An 8,931-nucleotide genomic window follows, 5' to 3' on the forward strand; every position below is an offset into this window, starting at 1 on the left:
AAAAACCCCACAAACAAAGTAAATATGTAGATAGAGAATTTTTTAAGAACTGCAGCTACACAGGTGTGTGGATACGGGGCGGGCGCTCTGCTCGGCTGCTCCCTGCAGCGCTCTGCCTTCCCCCCGGCACAGCCCCGGAGGGCAGCGCCTGTGTCCCCCCGTCTGTCCCCTCCCAGGCAGCCCCGTCCCTGATGTCCAGCTGGGTGAGCTGGGGGCTCTTCCCTCACCTGGGGCTGGAGCAGAGGGGCCTGATGTGGCAGAGCCTCATGGGCCATGGCAAGTGAAGGCTGGCAGAGGGCTGCCTGGTTTGGCCGGCATCCCGGGGTCCCAGTGAGTCCAGCGCCTGGCTTCCCCAGGACCCCCCAAATAATGTCACCAGCTCCATGCAGCCTGAACTGCTGGTGGCAGCCCCAGGCTGTGCTTGCCGGCCGGGCTCTGGGGTACGTGGAGCACAACTCCAGCCCAGTGTGGTGGTGTTGGGGCCGTGCTGGGTGGAGCAGGTCCAGGGCGGTCCCAGGAACACTGAGTGGGTCACAGACATCTGTGGATGTCCCAGCACCAGCCCTGCCCTGTGCCACGGGGGCCAGCACTGTGCCATTAATGCAGAGGGGACCCCAAATCCCCCTGCCCCAGCCAGGCGGCTCTGCTCAGAGATGGGAGCTGTGGTGGGGCAGCATGGGAACCCCTTTCCTCCAGGCTCAGCCCTGGGGGGGTCTCTGCATCTGGGCAGAGGTGCCTCATGTCCCACTGGCCCAGCGAGCCGGGGCAGGAGGCTGCTGGGACGGACAGCCGGGGAGCGGGTTTGCCATGCCCATCATGAGGGCTTCAGCCTTGTGGGTGCTGGGGGCCGGTTGAAGAAACTGAAGATGCCCAAACCTGCACGCCTGGTGCTGACACCACTGCCAGAGCAGGTCCCACCAGCTCCTGGACTCGGGTGCTGGTGCCTGGGAAGCGGCTCCCCAAAGCCTGCAGTGCCGGGGGACACACTGGGCTGGTGTGGGAGCAGGGGCAGTGCCACTGCCCGTGGGGCATGAGGAGCCTGTGCCGGGGTACCGCGCGCACCCGACCTCTGCAGCAGCATCGCTTCTACACCCACACGGACCAGGGATGGTGGGGGCCCGACCTGGGACACTGCATGCAGCTGGACGGTGCGTCACCATGTCACCTGGGTGGACAAACTCATCCCAGGGCTGCAGCCCCGGGTCTCTCCATGACACTGCTCCAGTGCATCAGCTTCAGGTCTGCACCACCAGCTGCGGCCAGGATCCGGGCATCTCCACCAGGCGCATCTGGCTCCATGGGTGCCGTCACCATCTCTGCTCACCACCAGCATCCAGGACGTTCCCACCACCACGGGGATATGTTTCTGCCACAAACGCCCTCTCCACGGTAGCCCCCTCTGCTGCACAGAGGAGCCGGGACACGTCTGGTTTTGCCCGTGGCCTGGTCGGGGCTCAGTTGTGTTGTGTTGCTGTTCTTGCTGTAAGCTAACCGCTAAAGTATCTCTTTATACAGAATACTTACAGATTCTAATATATATTTGTATTTCATTTTGTTATAGTATTTTTATATGTTCGGGGTCAACAAATGATGTTTTCTTTTTGTTTACAGATGCTACTGGGCAGGAAAATGACGGTGGCTTTGTTTGGCCTGTGGGGTTTGTGTGTGTCACTGTTGAAGACGCTGGTTTGTACTAGGCTGGCGAGGGAGGCGCTGAGCATCCTTCCGCTGGCAGAGGCTGTATTGTTTTAGGAGATGTTTGGTATTGTCTATGTTGTCTTCCATGTGAACATGACATTTATTCATTCAGAGGCTTGGCCTCTTCTTTCCTGGAGGGGAGGAGCGGGCAGCTGGTGCTCAGGAGCTGCTGGGTGTATGAGGTGGTGGCACAGATCTGGGGAGAGTTGGTCCTGCCATGGGTGATGATTTGCAACTCCTGGAGCAGCCCCAGCCACCTCTCCTGGCCAGAGCATCACCCACACGGCGCTGGGACATGCATCCCTGGGCTGGGGACTCGTGGCTGGGGAGAGCTGCTGTTACCCTTACAGCGCCTTCCAAAAGGAGCCATCACTGCCTGGGTCGGGTGTGGGGCAGCATGAGAAGCCAAAGGGCCTGGTGCCTGCTGTGGGGATGGAGCAGCTGTGGGGGCGGAGGGAATTGGAGAATTGGGCACCTGTAACTCTTTGGGGAAGGGGAGAGGGGTCCTGGGCAGCGGTCCCCGGGAGCACCGAGGGGTTGGTTGCACTGTTTGTGCCACAAACACAAATCTACTGCGCAGGAAGCTGTACCACCAGCTCAGATACCAGCGTGGGAACACTCAAATCCCACCTGGGCATTTATATCCCCCCACTCCAGAGATGGGGTGGGGTGTCTCATCTGGAGGGTGCCAACCTGCTGCTCCCTCCCCTTGTGCACTCGCTCACCTTCACCCTTCCCCAGTTATCACGCCAAACAAACTTTGATATCAAAGAAACGTTTAATAAGCTGCAATAAAATACGGACCTTTAGAAAGCTCATAGGGTGAATATCGACAGTGGAGGAAGAAAAGAAAACAAGGTGGTGGGAATCCTTGAGGAGTTCAGATCTGAGTCAGGGACCTTTTACCTGGAACAAGAACACAACTTCTTCCATAGGCTAGGATGAAATAAAAGACAGGAGCACAGAGTTCACAAAATTTCAACATTTAGAGAGTCGATACATAGTCAAAGTTCAAATGACCCAGCTCTTATAGCTATACATATTGATTTAAAGCAACTTAATATAATTTTATTTTCTTTTTTTTTTTTATATATACATTTTCAAAGGTTCGTCAGGTGAGGTATGTAAACATTATCTAATGGAAACCCCTCTCCACATTTCCAACCGAGAATTCACAGCAGACAGTTCATTTTCCCAACTCGCGACGCAGTACTTCCCGCTCCCCAGAGCAACCGGGAACACCGTCCCAAGCCACGGCTCTCCCAGGTGTAGTCACTGGCTCCCATTTCCCACCACTGGTCTGTACAGTTCACATTGCTTAGGCTCAAACATACAGTACCGGACAGGAGGACTTTTCAGCTCAGTGTCTAAAAATCATACAGAAACAGAGAAACAAAACTCTCCCAGGGAAGCAGGCACAGACGAAGGAAAAACATTTGCCATCAGGGTGGAGATAATATTTAAATGCCGAGCATCTTAAGAACAAAAATTACTGGGTTGTTGTTGTCGTCTTTTTTTCCTTTTTTCTTATTTTTTTACACACCTGTTCCAAGGGTGAAGGAAGCACGGGGCTGGTGAGGGGTCCTGCAGGGCTGGGACCCAGCAGCACTCCCCACTCCACCCTCCAAAGTCGGGACCCATCACTGTAGAAGCAGCAATGATGCTGCTGACGCTGCCCCACACGGACAGCCTGGGGGGGGGGGACACAGCCAGCCAACACTTCCAGGCAAAAAGGGGTTAAAAAAAAAGAAGAAAAATCCAAACACACTTAGGAAAAAATCAACCAAATTACCTCGAACCCCCTAGAAGGAGAATAAAAATTGCAACATGGCAAGCAAATAAGCAAACGACCTTCTGGAGCCGGCACTGGGATTCTAAGGGCGACCGCAGGGCGCTCCCTTGGGTCACCCATACCTGCAGGAAGCGCAGGAGCCCCGAAGGCAGCAGCTCACTGCAGTAATTCGCTAGTGGGAGTTCGCTATCGGCAACTACCTACCCTACCCTGGCCATTTTTGGGAGGGTTCCCTGGGGGTGACGGCAGCCCCCATCTCCTGCATCCCTGGGGATGCCTCCTTGGGCATCCCCAGGCCAAGAGAAACCCCCCAGTGCCACACCGGACCGAGCCCCCGCTGGAAGCGGGGTTGTTCCCACCCGGCCCTGAGCCCCAAGAGCCCCTGTCATTAAAACAGACATTATTACTACAAATCTTATTGCTTGCAGTGCCCCCCGCCCCGGGGAACGGCCATCCCAGCCGGCCACGGGAGCTCACCGCCTCCCTGGGGACCGTGGCCATCCGACCAGGTCTGACATCATCAAAATGAGATGAAGAGAAAGAGTTAATGCTTCAACTTTGATGTGACATTAAAAAACACCCAAACCAAACCACCACCACCCCCCTCCCCATATCCCGTTCCCCCCACGCAATAGCCAGCCCTTTGGTTGCGGCACACTGGGCGATACAGCCCCACCAACCGACACACCAGTCAGAACAAGAACCTGTGGAAAGCCCATGAAATAAATATTAAAAAAAAAAAATAATCTATTTACAATATTAGATCTGTGAGCATGAAGTGAGAGAAAAATGCCTTTTCCTGCCCCAAAAAAGCTTAAAAAGTAGGTTAGCATCCTGCCGCCTAGCACAACACTATCTTACATGGCACCTACACATAATATATATTCACATTTCATTTTAAAATTAGGTACTCTTACAAACAGACTTAGAAAACATTGGCTAGCAACGCAGCCCGAGGGACCACCTGGCCTCTGGACCCGCGCTGCCATCGCCGGCCGGCTGCATCCCAGCTCCTCCGGCTGCCCCCAAGCTGCCAACGTGCCCTGAATCGAAGCCACCAGCTGCCCCCACTGCCGCCCTTTGGGGAGGGGGGTGGAAGTGCTCGTGAAGGAGAGGGCTTGTCTGTGGGGAGGGGAGGAGGAAGGATGGGGACCGTGATTTCTGCTAAGCCTAGGGGTGAGCTTAATACAAACAAGAACTCCTGAGAACATCTTAGAACAGATGGATTCATTTCACAACCACCAAGCTAAAGGATGGGCCGAAGGGACGCTATGACACACGGGGAGGGGGGACGCGCGCGATGCGGGGACATCGTAGCCTCGTGGTTTGCTCAAAAAAACCTACTGCTACAAGAAAAGCTGCAGTGGCGTTCCCTGGTGGGGGGGGAACCTCCCCCCACCTTGCTCCCGGGCCATCCAGGCGTCCAGAGCCCGAGGATACGGACCCGAGGATGCCTTGGCTGGGGCTCAGCCCTCTTCCCTCGGCACGACTGCCGGCGGTGGAGAGGCAAGAGCCCGAGCCGACCGGCAGCCCGCTCCTCCCTGCTGTCCCAGGCACTGCCCGTGCCTACGGGAGGCTGGGAACCGCAGCTTTCCCAGTCGCCTTCAACTGGGAATGCAGTTGTCAGGCTGAAAGAATACAAGCTGGAGAGAGAAACTGTCCATCAGCAAGTCTTAAAAAGAGGGCAGCAGTACATCCGTGTCCTTCTGAGACTGCGTCTCTACTTCCCGGGAGATTAGTAAGGGCTGGCAGAGCTTTCGGAAACACTTGGCATTTCCAGAGGTGCCGTGTGAGCGGCTGGGACACGAGCTGGGCTGCAGCTTCGCCCATCCACACACCAGCAAAAAGCGGCTCGGGCAGCCCACCAGCTCGCTCGGGCCAGTGCCACACAGCTCCCCACGGCATGGAAGGGACGGGGACATGGAGAGCAGCGGGGATGAGTTCACCCCGCTCTCCCGGCTCCTGGACAATGAACGGTAACGTGGCGGAAAGTTTGCTGAAAGCATCCGTGCCGGCTAGCCAGCTCTGTGGAGAAGGTTTGCTGCAAATGCATCTCGCTGACGGTGTTGGCAGTCAAACACAGAAACCTCACTGCACACAGCAAACAGAAGCAAGAAGGACCTCATTAGTGATGAATTAGTGATGAATATAAACACGTGCACACCTTGGATATACTGCACGCACCCTGTCAGCAGAGAAACCCACTCCAGGGCTGGCATGGCTAGACAAGAACCCAACAGCTACAGATAGAAAGAGCCATCCCGGGCTCAAGCTGCTCTCGCTGCAGCCCTCAACCCCCGACAGACAAATTTTGACTCTGAACTCGGCAAGCACAGCCCCTCCCGGAGGTTAGGGAAGATGGAAGGTTCCCAATCACGCGAAGTGAGAAGACCTGGAGCTGCCGATGACCAGGGGAAGAGAGGAAAAGGTAACCACGCAAATGAGAGAGGGGGTCTGGCAGCAAAGGGACAGTAAGGGCACCTGTGGGGGTGCAGAGCTAAGAAGATGCTGCTCCTGGTACATGGACCGGGGAGCTGGGATGGAGAAGAATTTCAGGAACAGGATGAGAAAGTGGCCAGCCAGGAAAGCCAAAGTAACCCAAAGAGGTCTGGTTTGTGGTGAAATCTGGTGCTGAGGCTGCCGAGCAGGGAGCTGCGGGGTGGCCCAGTGGAGGAGGAGCGCAATGAGGCAGCGGAGCTGAGGATGGCACTGTGGTAGTGCCAGTGGGCAGCTCTGCACCGCCGCAAATGGAAACGCACTCCATGCCCGGGTGGAATAAGGCATTAAATCGTTGTTGCTTATTTCCTCCCTTTCGTTAAGATCGTCTGCAGCTCCCTGTGCATCCCTTGCATTGCGCAGAAGCCGCGTTTGTTGGAAACACGCTGCTCTGAAGCAGGGGCCGTGCCTCAGCAGCACACCTCACCGCTGCCTCGCTGCAGGACAAAGAGAAAAGAGCCTCTCTCAAGTCATTAACAAAGAGCAACAGGTATATATATATATATATATATATATATGGTGTTACCTCTACTTATTTTTGTGTCTCTTCTGCGCTGTTCTAGCTGAAACGTGGCTGCGTGGAGAGAGGAAATTGGGAAGTAAATCAGGAAGACAGTAACGCACCACAAGAACTGATCGGGAAAAAAAAGGAGAAAAAATTCAAGCATCTCAGCACTGATTAAAAAAATGGAGCTACCCAGGCGATGCCACCTTGCCAGGCAGTCACCTCACACGCCAACCTCAAAATTAAACTCAAATTTAATTTTCCAGCAAATTACAGCATTCCTCCTGCCTGCCACAAAACAAAGCTGCTTCGCACAAAAGTAAGTGTGAAGCACGTTAAAAGAGCAGGTCTTGCAGTCTGCGAGACCTGGCAGCTACCACTGCTGCCAAGTGGAGAACGCACACAGGAGAGGCAGAGGGACCGAAGATGGCATCTGCCGGAGCAGTGACAGTGAGGAAAGGAGCCCGGCAAGGAGCTGAGGGCTTCCTTGGAGCAGAAAGCCTTAACGTTTTTCTAGAGATGACACCCACGCCTGGTAGACCTCACCCCTGGGGCAACCCGCCCTGGGGTCACCTGAAGGATTGCACGGCTCTGAAATTCGGAGAACTGGTACTAAAGCACCAATATTCCCGCCTCGAGGTGGGCTGCAGAGGTCATGCCCCAAGCGCTTGCTGCAAGAACTCAGCCGCAGGCGATGTCTTCACCCGACCCATCCCTTGGCAAACAAGCCCGCTTGCCGTAAAAACTACCCACGTGCGTTAAACCCACCACCCAGCCCAGCAGCTGCGGGAGGAAACGCTCCTGCCCGGCATGACGTAGAGAAGAACCACTCCGGTTTTCCTCCGAATTGTAATTTTCAAACAAGGGGGAGTTGTTGGGAGGAAAGGAGGAGGCAGAGAGCAGAGCAGCTCTGAGCGGGGTTTATGTGCCCAGCCGGGGACAGCCCTGCAGAGGCTGCGGTGGCAGGGACCGGACCTAAGGACAGCAGAGCAGGGAGCCGGGGGGGGTCCCTGCTGACAAGACCCCAGACCATCTCACCCGTCGCCCCGGGACAGCCCGGCTCGGCACCTCCTGCAACCCCCCTGCTCCCCATCCCTGCAGATGCCCAAGGTGCTGCTCTGCTGAGCCAGGCGTCCACGGGGGACGTGCAGCACACGCCTCACCTGGGCTGGTCCCAGGCTGCAGTCTGGGGCAATCTTATTTAAAAACAGTTTTCTTTTTTTTTTAAAAAAAAAAACCAACCAACCAAACAAACCCCCTCAGAATTATTTGCTTTCTCCTTATTCACTTTCTGAAGACAAGAAAAATAATCCCCAGCCCGGAACCCGGGTTTCAGCCCCACCCTGACACAAAACACACCCTCTACCTTTCCTCATTAAAGGGATGAGAAATGCAGATTTACGGCTGTGAGGCAAAGCCCAGCTCCCGTCAAAAGTCAGTAGGATCTTTGCACAGATTTTCTGAGTGTTAAGTTTTTGCACAGGACATGCCAGACCCAACGTGGAAAAGCCAGGGCTTGCTGAGCGCCCCTGGCATCCTCCAGGGAGGGACAGAGCTGATGGCTGATGGCGATCGGAGCCTGGGACAAGCTGCAAGCGCTTTGGGCCTCAGGCCACGTTGTCTACACACTGCCCAGCATGGCCAAGGCCACCTCGCTCCCTCCCAGAGCCCCGTTACTCCCTGCCTTCGGCGTGGGAAATCTCCATCCAACCAAGCCGAAACACAGCAATACGACAGAAGACTACAGAGCGAGACTGGAAGTTCAAAGGGGTGGGAGGAATATGGTTTTCCTTTTAGCATCTCTGATTTCTCCTTGTGATGGGTCCCAGCCGTTCCCCTCCGGAGTCGACGCTTGGGAGGGATGCTGCCAGAAAGCTCAATGCTCCAATCCCACCACCACCTAAGCCAAGCAGCACACACTGAACTGGGACAGACGCCTGGACACTGCTTTGCTGCTGTACCAGTCCCACACTGGTGTAATGCTTGACATCTCCTGCCCTTGCCATGCTCCAGCCAAATGGTGCTGGTCGCCGGAAGGCAGCCGGGATGCTGGAGCAGCAGCACCCCCTCCAGAAAGCCTCTCTCCACTTGTTCTGTCAAGGTTTTTATCCTAATGAGGTCCCCACTCCTAGAAGCACAGAAGATGGAGAGCAGAGCAGCCTGCATTTACCAGCGGCTAAAAAAATTAGAGAGCAAGAGAGAGGGAAAGCCCCGAGGAGCGCTCGGTGCCCGGTGTACGCACAGCCGCTTCAGGAGCGATGGTGAAGGATGGAGAAAGGGGTGATTTGCTGCACGGGAGCGGTGTGAGGAGCAGAGGTAAGAGGGGTGATCACACGCGTGGCCAGCCCAGGAGAAGGAGGGGGAATCCCGGGCTGCCATGCCTGCGGAGAGGCTGCCCCAGCCGGAGGGTAGAGGAGGAGTGTAAGGACCGGTGGGGGAG

General features: G+C 55.6%; 1 protein-coding gene across 1 annotated transcript in view; it reads left to right on the top strand.

Annotated features, from left to right (window-relative positions):
- Positions 1-8,931, top strand: part of SLIT1 (slit homolog 1 (Drosophila)) — a 60,558-nt gene that overhangs the window by 50,631 nt on the left and 996 nt on the right.

The sequence above is a fragment of the Charadrius vociferus genome, unplaced genomic scaffold (genome assembly GCF_000708025.1).
Source record: "Charadrius vociferus isolate BGI_N301 unplaced genomic scaffold, ASM70802v2 scaffold486, whole genome shotgun sequence".
In the NCBI taxonomy this organism is placed as follows: Eukaryota; Metazoa; Chordata; class Aves; order Charadriiformes; family Charadriidae; genus Charadrius; species Charadrius vociferus.